This window comes from Molossus molossus, unplaced genomic scaffold, assembly GCF_014108415.1.
Source record: "Molossus molossus isolate mMolMol1 unplaced genomic scaffold, mMolMol1.p scaffold_m16_p_9, whole genome shotgun sequence".
NCBI classification, from domain to species: Eukaryota; Metazoa; Chordata; class Mammalia; order Chiroptera; family Molossidae; genus Molossus; species Molossus molossus.
Window position 1 is genome coordinate 58,006,727 of NW_023425403.1, and position 14,821 is coordinate 58,021,547.

A 14,821-nucleotide genomic window follows, 5' to 3' on the forward strand; every position below is an offset into this window, starting at 1 on the left:
TCCCTCTCCCTTCCTCTTTCTCTAAAATCAATAAAGAAAAAAAATATTTTTAAAAAGAGTACAGGTCCAAAAACTTTTGCTTACTCAGAACTCTGAAGTGGATCGCTCATTTGATGAGAAGTACTGGGCGCTGACAGCCATGTGCACGGGTGGTGTGCCCTCCCTGCCTCTGCCTGGCTGTCCACAAACTTGCTTGCAGTTGGCAGAGCTGATGAGGGGCTGAGACTCCTGTTTCTCACTTCAGCCAGCTGAGGAGGGAAAAGAGAGAGCAGGGGAAAGAAGTATAATTGTACTCTCGTCTTGGATGAGTCATAAGCATGGGAATCAAACTGAGTTAGTTGATGCCTTCTATTTGTATTTTTCAACTGGGAAATACAACTTATATTTTGGTGCCAAATTCAGAGAAGCCCAGAAAAATTTTCTCTATGAAGATGCTTCTGTCTTATGTATGAAATACCTAAACCAAAGTTCACTTATTCAAAATAAGCATATACAGGGTGGGGCAAAATAGGTTTACAATTGTGAGTACATGAAACACATTCTTATATTATTATTTATTAAGTATTATATTATTTTTATATGAACAACTGTAAACCTACTATGCCCATATTTCCAAAGCTCATCCTCTGCATATTTGTCATTGAATATGTGGTCTTGTTCAATTAGACACAAATACTGCTCCTAGATAGTTACCATTTAGTGGAGAGAAAAGAGGTTAGACAACTAATCCCACATATAACTATTTAAAAAGCAATGTTGTCAAATGCTATGCAGGCAAAGTACAGAGTATTAGGGAAATCTGAAGAAAACCTCAATTTACTTAAAGAAGCAATGGAACTATTTTTTAAAGTAGTACAGTGATACCTTGGTTCTCGAACGCCTCGGATTTCGACCAAATCGGTATTCGACCAGGAGATTCGAGAAACTTTTGTCTTGGAATCCGAACAAATATTTGGAACTCGAACTTCCGAGATGAGCCGAGTTGAGCCGAATGGCGTTCATTCGGCCCAGCGCGCCTTGCTTGCGTCATCAGTGTGAGTGCAGAGAGAGAGTCACGCTTTGTGGAGAGAGTCACGCTTTACACTGAATTTAACCCTTAGACATACTGTACACTTTTATTTCTTGTTGAGACTTATGTTTTTCTACATATTATATACAAATTAGGCCAGTAAATAGGCATTTTCTGGGGCTTGGAACGAATTAATCCAGTTTCCATTATTTCCTATTGGGTTTCATTGCTTCGGTTCTCGAACAATTTGGTTCTCGACCGTCCTCCTGGAACGAATTATGTTCGAGAACCGAGGTATCACTGTATTTACACTGAGACATAGATGGGCAGGAACAGCATGAGGAGAAGAGGACACTGCCATTCAGAAAGTAGAAATCCCTGCAGGTGGGGAGAAACTCAGAGGTACTCTATTATCAATGACTCTGCCTTTCCAAGTGCTGCAAGTCCTCTGCGTATCCCTTCATTACAGCACCTGCCAACTGCTCTCGTAAGTTCTACCATTCCCACTAACTGTAAGGACTTAAGACATCTTGGTATTCCTCAGACTCTAGAATAGTCTTTGGCCCACAGAAGGCAACTGCTTAGGACTTGATAATGGCTGAGTTCAGCCAAGCAGAAGTGAATGGATCAGAGTATGTAAAGGTTCATTTAGAGGGAAAGATGGGGCCTTGGTATCTGGGATTCTGGGGCCACTCAGACTAGTCAAGAAGGAACATCACCCTTTAGTACATTTAGTACATCCTCCCTGCTCTCTGTGAAAATAATCTCAGATGGAAAAAACCACAGCTACCTATTTCACCCCTCTCTACAGTGACAACACAAACAAACACAGCAGAACACCTAACTGCCTCAGGGTCAAGGAGGGAGGCAAAATCACTAGCCACAAAATACTGGAGAAAAGATAAGACAATAACTTCAACAAGAGAAAGAAATTATGCCCAAAGAAACAGTCATTGGAGCAATCAGAACTATGTTGACATGAATAGGTACTGGGTAAAATTTGAGGGACAGCTCGCTAGCTTGGCAAGTTTCTGATTCTACAAGCATCTTCCTGAGTTTCTCAAATTCAGCATCTCCCTCAGCAGTCTAGTTTTGGAGTACAGACATGTGTAGTGTTCAATCTAAAGACTATTCTATAGCTGTCCCAAAGATTCTGTAATCTATTTAATATCCCTTGAAAAATCTGGGGGAAACTACTCAGAGTTGGCTGTTTCTTCATCTGAATTTTCTTCAACACGGTGATTGGTACCAGAGCTAGCTACAGACAACAGATGAGAATTTCAGAGAAATGAGAACCTGAAATGTGCAGGCAGCAATGATTCCGCTATCATTAAAGGATGAGATGCTGGTAGTGTATGCCATCCAGTGTTGAAGGAGATAACTGAAAATATCCCCAGAACTGTGGGAAATAAAGTGCCCAATGAAAGAAAGGCTTTAATGGGCTACACAGCTGCTGTGATAGACAAGCATGGAAAGAAAGATACAATAGTTATGGATTATGTTTGGTTATTTTCATCTGTACTAGAGATCACAGAGTTAGAAAACAAAAGCTCAGGGCTTTTCATTTTTATCTCATTATCAGGATACAAAGGATATTCTGTGTCTTCAAGAATACCTTATCTCTTCTAGCTATGAACAGATATAGCAAATAAAAATAGTAACTGATCATAAGTCTAGCATTAGCAGACTCGCAGAACTCAAGGTTAAGATATTGGTTGCAAAATCAAGAGACCCAAAGAATTGAAACTTGGGTAAGGAGAGAAATAAATTATTTCAAATATTCAAAGACCACCAAACACTTGAACACCACCCCCACTCCACTAGCAGGAGGTATTCTTCCTTTCCTTTCCCATGAGACTATTCTTGCCTTTCTTAAAGACCACAGCATAAATTCAGTTCAGGGGATTTCCCAGCAATGGGGTGTTTCTTAGCCTTGGCAGCTTAATCAGATCACCTGGGATCTTTCAAACATCCTAATGCTCAATCAAATCAGAATCTCTGAAGGTGGAACCCATATATCAAAATTTGTATAGCCCCCCCCCCCCCGATAATTACAAGGTACAGCCATGGTTCAGAACTAGTGCTATAAAGAGATCCCAGTTGATCTTTTACCCTCTTCTGTCAACTTTCTTTTCTTTCCATCTTCCCTGGTATCCTTCTCTGATGCCCCTAATCATAACTACAATCTCTCCAAACTCTTCATTCATCTTTTATGCATTATTTTTCTTCATAATATTTATCACCATTCAACATGTTTCATTATGTTTCTTTATTAAGTTTATCTTCTTGCAAGAATATAATAAAACAGGGAATAGTGAAATAATCCTACTGAACAGAGGTATCTTGTCCATTTTCCTAGAAGGTGAGCTAGTGAGAGGTAGGAATCTACATGAATTCATGGGCAAGGGCCAATGTTTCAGCTACATAGTCTGGGACATGAAAAACACAAAACTAGGAGACTGGTGACAAGGAGATTTGTAAAAGACTTATGAGGTTTCAACATTCAGAACTGAGTCACTTGTGAAATGTACTAAAAACAACTCACTGTGAAGGGTGTTACACAAACTGAGACAACTCTATTCATGTCAGTCAGCCTCATTTCTCCACCACCCCAAGGACTTTCTCTAAGGACTTCTGAGCAAAGTAGTCATGGTAATAATGATAACAATTAAGTATGGGCTTGATATATTGACTTCTCCATATCAGGTCTTATCTGGTTACTGACACTTCTGAATGCCCAATATGCCAAAAGGCAAGACAAACACTGAATACCAGTATGACCCAAAAACCTAGGCACCAGCCACTTGTAGCAGGTCCGTTAAAATGGACCTCTTCTATCATGGAGGAGGTGATTTATTCTCCCTGGAATTGACACTTCTCTGATTTTAAATTTGTCATTTCTTTCAGTCAGTCTACTCCCAGCAACACCATCCATGAGGTTATAGAATGCTTGTAACCATCATAGTGTCAACTAAAATACTTCTGACTCCAAATCGCATTTTACAGAAAAGTAATTAAGGTGATGAACTGATGCTAGTAAAATTCATGACCATGGAAGGAAAGAGGGTTGTCCTATAAAATGCAGTTTAATTTCTGAGACAGAAACCAGCATGTGGTGTCAATCCTCGGTCGGAACGCATACAGAAAATGGGAATGGCAACTCACTCTTACACCTACTAACCCACCCATATGTTTTTGCGATGTCACACTGAGCTCTAGGAATTTAGTGGTCTTAGATGCAAGGAAGAAATATTTCCATTGATGCGCATGTTTCATGACTGTGGTGGATTTCTGATACCACCAGACCAACAGTGGATTCTACACAAGTAGAGGCATTTGTAATTTTCACGGAAAAATGTAATAGTGTAAGAATAAGAATATCTTGAGTCAAAGGAATCCTATAGATAATCTAAGAATTTTCAGTGGTATAAGGTAGATAACAGAGTACAGCAACTCACACTCCAAGACCCTTCAAAAATCAAGAGTTGGGGATTGGCTGAGGGTAAAAGGAACATGGAAGAGGCCCTGTAAAAAGGAAGCTATAGACATCAGTTCAGAAATATCAAATTAGCTCAGAATGAGGATTGAATTTGCTATCCATATATCTTGCTTGCTTTACTATGTAGTAAGAGAGCTATAGGAAGATATAGGAAGATTGATAAGATAAATAAATAGATAAGTAGATGAATAGATATAAAAATATAGATAAAAATAAGGAAATTTGGAGTTTCCAATTTTTCATATTTTTTTATCTTCTTTTCCTTACTCATTATATAGATTCTATTGATGGCAATGCATTTAAAATTGAGTTAAGAGGGTACAGAATATTGAATCATATTGTGACTAAAAATTACCCAGAGGTACACCTAAGACTCCTGAAAACTTGAATCCACTTTGTGGGGAGAGAGAGAACTGGTCACTCCCTGCTGCTGCTTCAAATTTAAGAACAGAAAAAAGTACAATTTCTCACTTATCAGATTTGCAAACACTTAAACTTATTAAAAAGCATTTGTCTAAAAAAAGAATTTAAAAAAACTTTATAAACTCAAACTCTATAAACTCTTAAGAAGTGATTTCAAAGATCCACTGTTTAATGAAACAAGCAAACTGGAAATATATATATATATATATATATATATATATATATGCGGTATGTTATATTTTATGTCAGAAAAAAAGAAACAAGAATATGTTAAATTCAAACCTAATAAAATATTAGAGGGGACTGGTGGAAATGGGCTTTACTAGATAGAATTGGGAGTAATAAATCTCTGAGTATCTTTTTTATATAGTTTTGACATAGTTCTTTATATACTTTTGTTTTACTTAAATGATTTCAGACAGCCCCGAGGTAAAGAAAGAGAAAAGATAAATATGTGTCCTACTTGTTATTTCATTTTATCTCAGGAAAAATAAAAATAATAGGCCAGGGTGGAGTGCAGGAGTCTGATATTCTTTCATTCATAAGGAGCACTGGGCTGAAACGATAGGAATCTAGGTTCTAGTCCTGGCTTAGTAGTTAGTGCTCCTGTGTGTGTGTGCGTGTGTGTGCGTGTGTGTGCACGCGTGTGTGTACATGTATGTGTGTGTGTTTGTGCTGGGAACAGGGAAGTGAGAAGATGTGTAGTAAATTCCTAAATGATAGCTCTAAAATATAATCTTATCCTAATAGAAAAACAATTGACATAAAAATTAATTAGAATAGCCAAAAGTTTATTTTGTCCCAAATGGAAAATATAAAAGCGACGGTAGAAGCCAAAAGAGAAGGTATGTCTCTAATCAGAGAGAAGAATAAAACTCAATCAAGGTAACAGAGTTAATTTTTCAGAATGTATACATAAGTTGAAACACACACACAAAACAAAACAGAAAAGTGACTTCAAGAACGAGCTGTGCTACAAACATGAGCCCATCATCTTCCAAGTGAGCTGACCCTGGTCCCCAAGACACGGTGCTTCTTTCTGAATGATGAAAATAGAAATGATTGGAAACGAGAAATAAAGCCTTCCCCCTAATGACTTGACAGTGGAAGACCTTGCCTCGGGCAAGCCCAAGGAAAAAGACAAAGATACACAAGGAATTCAGAGTGCCAGAGCTTATCAAAGTCAAAACGGTATCTTTTAAAAATTGCCAGCAAGGTTTAAAAGATGATTTAATTGAAAAGAGCATTAAATTTGACAAAGTGGGGAATTTGGGAGGAAATACAAAGGTTTTGAAATGCACACGTTTTTCAGGATGGGGCCACAATTCTGATAGTGCTCAAAACTACTTTAAAATCTAAATGTGTGGCAAGAACTGTAAAGTGAAAATTTAAAGGATTAGTGTCTGAGTCTTCATAAAATCTAGGAGGGTTCTGAAATCAAAACAATTGAAAAGGCCCTAAGCTACTGTCCCACTGCACTGTTTAAATCTATGGACTATTATTAAAACAGAAATTATTATTTTAAAATACGTTTTTATTGATTTTAGAGAGGAAAAAAGAGGAGGAGAGAGAGAGTAACATGATTTGAGAGAGAAACATCCCCGGACCAGGGATTGAACCCAAAACCTGGGTATGTGCCCTGATTGGGAATCTAACCCGGTGACCTTTTGGTGCATGGATGACATTCAACCAACTGAGCCACATCGACTAGGGCTTAAAACAGAAATTAAACTAGACAAATGGTATAACTTTTTTCCAAGTTAATTTATTGTGTGGGTTTTTTTTTTGTATATAATAATTATTTCTCCCAATTATTCTGCAGGGGAAAAACACAAAACAAAAGTGAATAAATTTCTAATAATAACTCTAAATGGAATACCTTAGCTCTTTGATGCAACCACTCAATTGATAGTTTCTGAGTGCTTACTAAGTGGTAAACTTACAGTAGTCCCAGTGTTTGCAAAAAATTCAGAGCTCCAGGGTATATAACTCTCTGGACTGTTGAGTAAAAGACAGCAGCAATAATGCTTAAAACATCAGCTCTAGCCATTATAAAAACAAGTTGCTTGGAGAGCACAGTAAATTAACTTTAAAGCACGGAGGAGGAAAGGTGGGTTCCTTCCTACTTTGCCATATGCCATTCAAAACGCGGAAGGATCAGAAATAAATGAAGACTGATGAGACAGCTTAATGTAAAGAGTCTTGTAAGATGTCTGCAATAATGCTTAAATTTTGTGTGCTAAATGCAAAAGGAAAAGTCCCTTTGAATAAATGATTGAAGAAACGCATTAACAACTTGCGAAGAGTAAATGATTTTATGCCATCACGTTTTTTTAATGTTACCTTTGGTTTTTATTCCTCTCTGCACTTTCTCCTGCCCAGGGTACTCACTGTTTTTCTACACCAGGAGCTGGCTTTACCTGTGTGGGGTCTGGGAGCGTCCAGATCTGGGTTCCCTTTTCTGGGTTATTCCCAGCCTCAGTAGCAACAAAAATACTCTTTTGACCAGATGGAAAACTGAGGCCAGCCTAGGACAGGACAAGCATTTCAACCCAGTGATTCATGGTGAAGAGGCTCAGATTTACTCTCCTAAGTGGATGAAAGCAGCACAGGGGGAACCAAGTCACTTCACCTCCCTCTGTATACCTTGGAGGGTGATCAATGTATTTATTTATTTTAAATCCATTGTGGGTCACCACCGGCCTGTTTCCATGAGGTCATTTCTTGTTCATCATCCATGAAGAAGTTTGCCCACAAGCAGTGGTTAAAAAACACAAAGGACAGAAAGCCCTCAAAAGGAGAAAATAAAACACACCAGAGCCAACCCACATACTTTCCATGTCACAATCCTCACAGCCTAACATTCCGTTCTCGTCGATGAGGAAACAATATAATGTACAGTCCTGTCACCATAGCTATTAATAACTTGGATGACTTCCAGAGCTACACGGTACAGGGGAATATTCTGTCCTTAGCAATCACATCAGTGCTTAGATGTTGTCTTTCTGCGGCCATGCCTCTAAGTCTCCTGCCTGCCATGTGTGAAGGTTCTAATTTTCCAGTCACACTTGAGCCCTGATTAGTGGTGATAAGGCAGTTAGTAGAACTGATTTTTTTTTTTTTTTTTTTTTTTGAGACTTAGAAAACCACAAAGAACTCTAAGTTTCAAAACACTCCATTAGCACTCTCCAGGCCTATTTCAGAAAACCAATGGGAAAAAAATGTAAAATAAAGTGGGTTGGGAAGATTTTTCATCAAAGTACGGTTGTAAATAGGAGTTTTAAACCCCCTGATGGCAAGCGTGATTAAGAGAAGCTTGGCTTTACTGTTTACAGCAAACCTTGATTAAATACAAACAAGCAAATGGAACAAAGAAAAAAAAAATCTTTCGGAATGTCCTGGGGTCCTTACCCAGAAGAAGAATCTTGGAGGAAAAATAGAAAAGATCCTTGGAGTCGGCCATCTGTCTCTGTCACGCTTCCTCCTTGTTTTCTTCAGTCCTTTGTCCATCTGCATGATTTGCCTACTCTGGTCTGTCTGTCTTCTGAGTTTCGCTTTTCAAAAAGCAGATACTACACCAGCTCATGTTCGGCATCTATCACTATTGGCTTTATTAAATGTTAGGGAATAATAAGACCTATTCTTGCACTGTGAGTCCTTGGGATTTCTTTTCCTGAAGTAAGCAAGGCTGAGCATCATGTGTCTACATTCTCCTCTGAGCCTGAGATACCAGGAGGCCCAGAGCATTAAAAAAAAAAAGGACAGCATGGAAGGGGGCAGGGGACTGTACACTCTCAGGAGTGTCTTTCCTACAAATTGGCCCTGCTGCTCCCTTCTGTTCCTGCTTCTATAAGAGGAGTAAACACACAGCAACCATTGCATAAACCAACATTGGAAAAGTAAAAATAATTCAGCTGTCAAGAGGACAGAGAAAGTGTGTATGGCTACAGTATGGTTATAGCAAAGTGAGTAAGAGTTGAATGTTGGCAGTAAAAGGGAACTCATTTGTTTCGGATGGTCCAACTGGGAGCTGAGGGGAAATGTGCAAAGTCCCTGCGAAGCAGCAGCCTGAGGCAGACAATAGGTAACACTACCCAACAATAACCCTGGTGATGTTTGGGGTCCCAGCATATAGACAGGCAAGGTTAATGGAGGCAAACTCAATGTCTTTTTATGACTTGAAGAAAAGTCTATGGGAAAGTTTGTTCTTACAGAAGATAATTCTCATAGTGAAGGAATCGTTTCATCAGTGAGCTCTAACTGGCTATGATTTTAACCTTCTCTTCCTTATCCTCAGCTTTCTCCTATTTCTCCTCCTCCTTTTTCTTTGTACTGTATGAAGTAGAAGTTAGCTGGTCATCATTCATCACATAACATCAATTCAAAATAACCTTTCCAGTTCTATCTCCCTCTACTTTTTCTTTCTCCCTGACAAAGATGCCAAACCATACATGAGTATGTTTCTTTTCTTATGTACTGTTTTCCAATAAAGTCTGTTTGCCTCTTAGAAAATAAGCCATTGGAGGGCAGTGTTAGGTTCTCTTTCTCTTTCCTGTCTGCCTCCTCCTCTTTTCCTCATTGGTCTTTGCTCTTATTGACGCTTTAGAAACAACACGAGCGTCTCCTTCTCTAGGAAGTTTTCCAACAACATGGCCTCATGACCAACTTTCGGACTGTGTGAGGTACCACCACCGAAGTATGCACCCGTTATTGCACTTAGCATGTAGGTTACAACCTACTCATTGGTGTAGTAGATTTGGGGGATTGCCTTTGGGGAGTTTGTGGGACTAGAGGGGAACTTTAGACAAATAAATACAGGTGGCGGCGGCTGTTCCACAGCAGGCCTGGACCGTGGAGCAGCCAGCAGCTACCCGAGAAGGACATTTTCGAGTTTCTCCAGGACCACGGTTCAGATTCGTTTCTTGCAGAACATAATTTATTAGGAAACATTAAAACTGTGGCCAAGACAGCTAACAAGGACCATTTGGTTATAGCCTATAACCGTCTTTGTGAAAGCAAGCGTTTCAAGAGCACTGAAAGTATAAGTAAAGTGTCCGAACAGGTGAAAAATGTAAAGCTTTTTTCTTTACATTTTTCCAAGAAACCAAGTCTGAAGAGATGCTGGATGAGGGTCCACCAAAATATACAAAGTCTGTTCTTAAAAAAAGGGGATAAAACCAACTTCCCCAAAAAGGGAGATGCTGTTCCCTGCTGGTATACAGGAACACTGCAGGATGGAACTGTTTTGATACTAGTATTCAAACGAGCTCAAAGACGAAGAAAAGTGCCAAGCCTTTAAGTTTTAAGGTTGGAATCGGCACAGTTGTCAGAGGATGGGATGAAGCTCCCCTGACTATGAGCAAAGGAGAAAAGGCTCGACTGGCGGGGGAACCAGAATGGGCTCTGGAAAGAAAGGACAGCCCGATGCCAAAACTCCACCAAACGCAAAACTCAGTTTTGAAGTGGAATTAGTGGATATTGATGGAAACAGCAATGATTCAGATCTCAAGACATCAGCATGGCCTTGAAGAAAGTTATGTAACTACTTAACCACTGGTTACTATTGAAATGAAAGAGTCGACTAGAAAATTCACAGAGTTATGTTAGAACTTGTTACCTTTCTCTCCACTTTTAAGAAATGTAATCCATTATAAATCCCTGAAGTTTGAAATATTTTACTACAGCTGTGTAAAATACTGGTGAAGGAGAACTCATTTTCCTCTTACCTCATGTTGTAAACTAAAAGGCTCAATAAAAAAGTACCCAATGTCAATAAATACATACATACATACATACATACATACATACATATTGATGAATTCAGAACTTCTGCTTCTGTCCAAGATTGAGAAGCAAGGTCTGGATTTACCTAAAACAATAAGGGCGATATAAACAAAACAATAATTTTCAAGACAGTATCAGGCAATAAAGGGCAGTTATTTCTGACATAATGTCTGAAGTTGCCCTGGCTCACTGCCTTGACACAGTTCTAAGCCACAGTTCAGAAATGGGAAGCTGAGAGTCCAGGTGGACTCTCTGAGTTGAGAAGAAGGAGCTGGGAGACCAAAGTGACCACAGTTCCCAGGACAGAGTGACCGGAGAGATCGTCAAAGAGAGAGAAATCTAGGGACTTGCAGAGGGCCCACCTTAATGATTCAGCTGATTAATGATATACATATGCATGTGATTGAAAAAAAAAAAGAAAGAAAGAAACTACCCGTGGCGAGGAAAAATTTACCCCTAAATTGGAGGTAATAGAAGCTGGCACTCACAATGGACAGGAGTAATACCTGTTCGCATCAACTAGTCCTGAAATCTCCTGAATCTCAGGACATTGATTAGGATTCATAGAAGGGTTTTACCTGAGTAGAGGAATATAATTAGGCTAAAGGGAAGGCTTCTACCATCCTTTCTAACAAATCATAAGAAGATATTAAAAGGTTTCTTAGATAATTCAACTGTTTCCCAGAACTAAGTTTATATAAACACACACACATATATATAGCACTTAAAAAGGTAAAATCCACAATAGATGGCATTCAGTGTAAAATTAGCAGGCAGGTACCCGCTTCAGAAGCACATATACTAAAATTGGAACGATACAGAGAAGATTAGCATGGCCCCTGTGCAAAAATGACATGCAAATTCATGAAGTGTTCCAAAATAGAAAAAAAAATTATCAGGCAATAAAATACAATCCATAAAGAGGAGAAAAATCAGCTAACTGAAACTGACTCAGAAATGACACAGATATAAAAGTTAGCAGATAAAAAAATTAATGCAATTATTATGTATGTATTTCATGTATTCAAAGATTATGTAGACATATGTAAAATATAAAAAAAAAATCTAAATTTTAGAGATAAAAACTACAATATGTCACATAAAAACACAATGGATGAAATAAATAGCAGTTTAGACATTTGGAAGAAAGATTAGTGAATTTTAAGACCCAGAAGTAGAAACCATCCAAAATTAAGTACAAAAGAGATTTTCAAATAATATATTACCATATCTCTGAGCTGTTAGAAAACTTTAAACAGCCTCAAGTATGTATAACTGAACTCCTTCAAGGAGAGGAGAAGAAAAAATTAAAGATATAATGGCTGAAAATTCCAAATTTGATGAAAATAAGAAACTTGCAGCTACAAAAAACTCAACATACTCAAAGTACAAGAAACATTGAAACTGTACTAAGGCACTCCATAATCAAATTGTACAATAACAGAATTTTTTTTTCAGAAAGGTAATAGTAACCAGAGGAAAAATGACAGATTATGATGAAATGACTTGGCAACATCTTTAAAGTAGTAAAAGAAAAAATATCAATTTAGATTTTAATAACTAACAAAATATCTATCAAAAATGAAGCTGAAATGTAGTTATACAAAAGCTGGAAGAAGTTGTCACTAGCAGACCCATACTGTAAGAAATGTTGGAGGAAGTACTAAGGCAGAAGAGAAATGATACCAGATGTACATGTGGATCTATAGTAAGAAACAAAAAGGACTTGAAAGAATAATCACATGGATAAACATAGACTTTATTTAGTCTTATCTTTAATATGTTTAAAGACAACTGAATATTTAAACAAAAAATTAACAATGAATTGTGGAGTTTGTAACATTTATATAAATTTGTGCTAACAATAGCACAAAGGTTGTGAGAGGAAAAATAGAAGCATACTATTGTGAGATTTTGTAGTATGTGTAAAGTGGTAGAACATCATGAACATTTTATTGTGATAAGGTTGTAACACATTATACTCTCTGAAGAAACCACTAAAATAACAAATTGAACATAAATGTTATATCTGATAAGCCAATATAAAAGATGAAGTAGAGTTATTTTTTAAAAATATTCAATTCTAAAGAAGTCAGAATAAAAAGAAAATGGATAAAAGAACAAATAAGAGAAATAAAAAACAAACAAACAAAAAAAAAAAAACAAGAAGGAATGTTAGCCTAGACCTAATTATCTCAACATCATGCTAAAATGATATTTAGATGCTCTAAATGCTCTAATTGAAAGGTAAAAATTGTCAGATAGACCAAAAAATATATATGCTGCATGAAAGAAATGCACTTTATACACACACACACACACAAACACACACACAAATTGAAAGTATGGGGAATACATTTTGTTAACACTAATAAAAATAAAACTGTAGAGTACTACCTCATTAATGTCAAAGATTTCAAAACAGGAACTACTCAGGATAAAGAAAATCTGTTTCTTTAAAGGTTCAGTTCATTAAGAGGATATAATAATCCTAAAAGTTTAAGCACTTAACAATAGATATTATAAATACAAAAGAGGTGCAAATCACATATTGATAAAGGTCTTGTATTTAGAATATATATGAAACTCTCAATCTCAGTAATTCAAAGCCAAATAACCCAAAACAAAATAGGGGAGGGGGATTTAAACAGACACTTCACCAAGCAAGATATATTAATGACAAATAAGCACATGATAAGATGTTCAGCATGATACCCCATTAAGAAAAGGTAAATTAAAACCACAACATAATACCACCACACACCCATTTTAATGGCTAAAATGACAAAGACTGGTAATATCAAGTATTGGTGGGGATGTAGAGGAATTTGAACTTTGTATATACCTGCTGGCTATATAAAATGGTATAATCACTTTGGCAAACAATTTGGAAGTATCTAAAAAATGAACATACATCTATCATATGATCCAACCATTTCAGTCCTCTATATTTACCCAAAAGAAATAAAAACAAATGTTCATAGAAAATTGTACATGGATGCTCATAGTAGGTTTGTAATAGCCCCAACTAGAAACAATCCAAATGTTTGTTAACAGATGAATGGGTTAAACAAATGGCAGTGTATTCATTAAACAGAGTACTACTTGGCAAGGCAATAAAAAGGAATAAACTGATACACACTGTCCCATGACTGAGTCTCACAATAACATGCTGAGGAAAGGAAGATAGACAAAAAAAGAGTTCAAAATGTATTTTTCTATTTATATACATTTTTAGAAAGTTCAAACTACTAATCTATAGTGACAAAGAGGATCAGTGGTTTCCTGGGGACGGGGGAGGGGCAGACAGAATTACAATGGAACATGATGAACATTTGAAAGCTGATGGATGTGCTCTTTTGATAGTTTCACAGGCACCTGCGCATGTCAAAACTTATCAAATTATACACTTTAAATATATGCAGTTTATCACATGTCATTATACCTGAATAAACCTGTTTTAAAGAGAAAGGAGAAATACCAATTACTACAGGGCCTTGGAAGAGGCTCTTTCAGGTGAAGAGGTATAAAACTCAAGCGTTAGCAATTTCGTCGTAAATATTTCTCTTTATGATTCTGTCTCTCTCACTAGAACTCCTTGAAGATTCATCTTTGTATCTCTGTGTCTGGCAGTGTGACTGTCACATGATAATTGCTCAATTAATTCTTCTAACTGACCGACTGGCCAAAGAAATCAGTGCTTGGTTTCTGAGTGGCACGGAAGGTCCAGAGACAATGCCAGGTGGAAAGTGAATGCAGGATTTTAGAAGAGAGCTGGAGATCGAATGAGTCAGAGTTTGAGCAAAGAAAGGAGTCACTGGGATGTAACAAACCACAATACATAACAAGAGAGTTGTCTTAAATCTTAACCTCAGGCGACTATGGGTTCTGGTGAAAGATTCAATGGGAGACCACTCTCCAAAGCTCTGATGCTGCAGCTTGAAGTCAGCAGAGCAGGCAGTTAGGAAAGGAAAATGAAATGGAATAGGCTATAGGGCACCAACTGAAACCAGCTAGGGTGAGTGAACCCCACAGGGATAGTCAAGAACCTTTCAGTTTCTCACTGACTCTGATCCTCCACCTTCAAGATGGAGATGTCCTTCAGG

At 37.5% G+C, this 14,821-nt stretch overlaps 1 non-coding gene and 1 pseudogene across 1 annotated transcript; both read left to right on the forward strand.

Annotated features, from left to right (window-relative positions):
• Window positions 1-7,824: 7,824 nt before the first annotated feature.
• Window positions 7,825-10,459, forward strand: LOC118622386 (annotated as a pseudogene).
• Window positions 10,460-11,492: 1,033 nt separating this feature from the next.
• LOC118623072 lies at window positions 11,493-11,599 on the forward strand. The gene has a single exon (XR_004958187.1). It is a non-coding gene; the product is annotated as a U6 spliceosomal RNA (small nuclear RNA).
• Window positions 11,600-14,821: the final 3,222 nt, after the last annotated feature.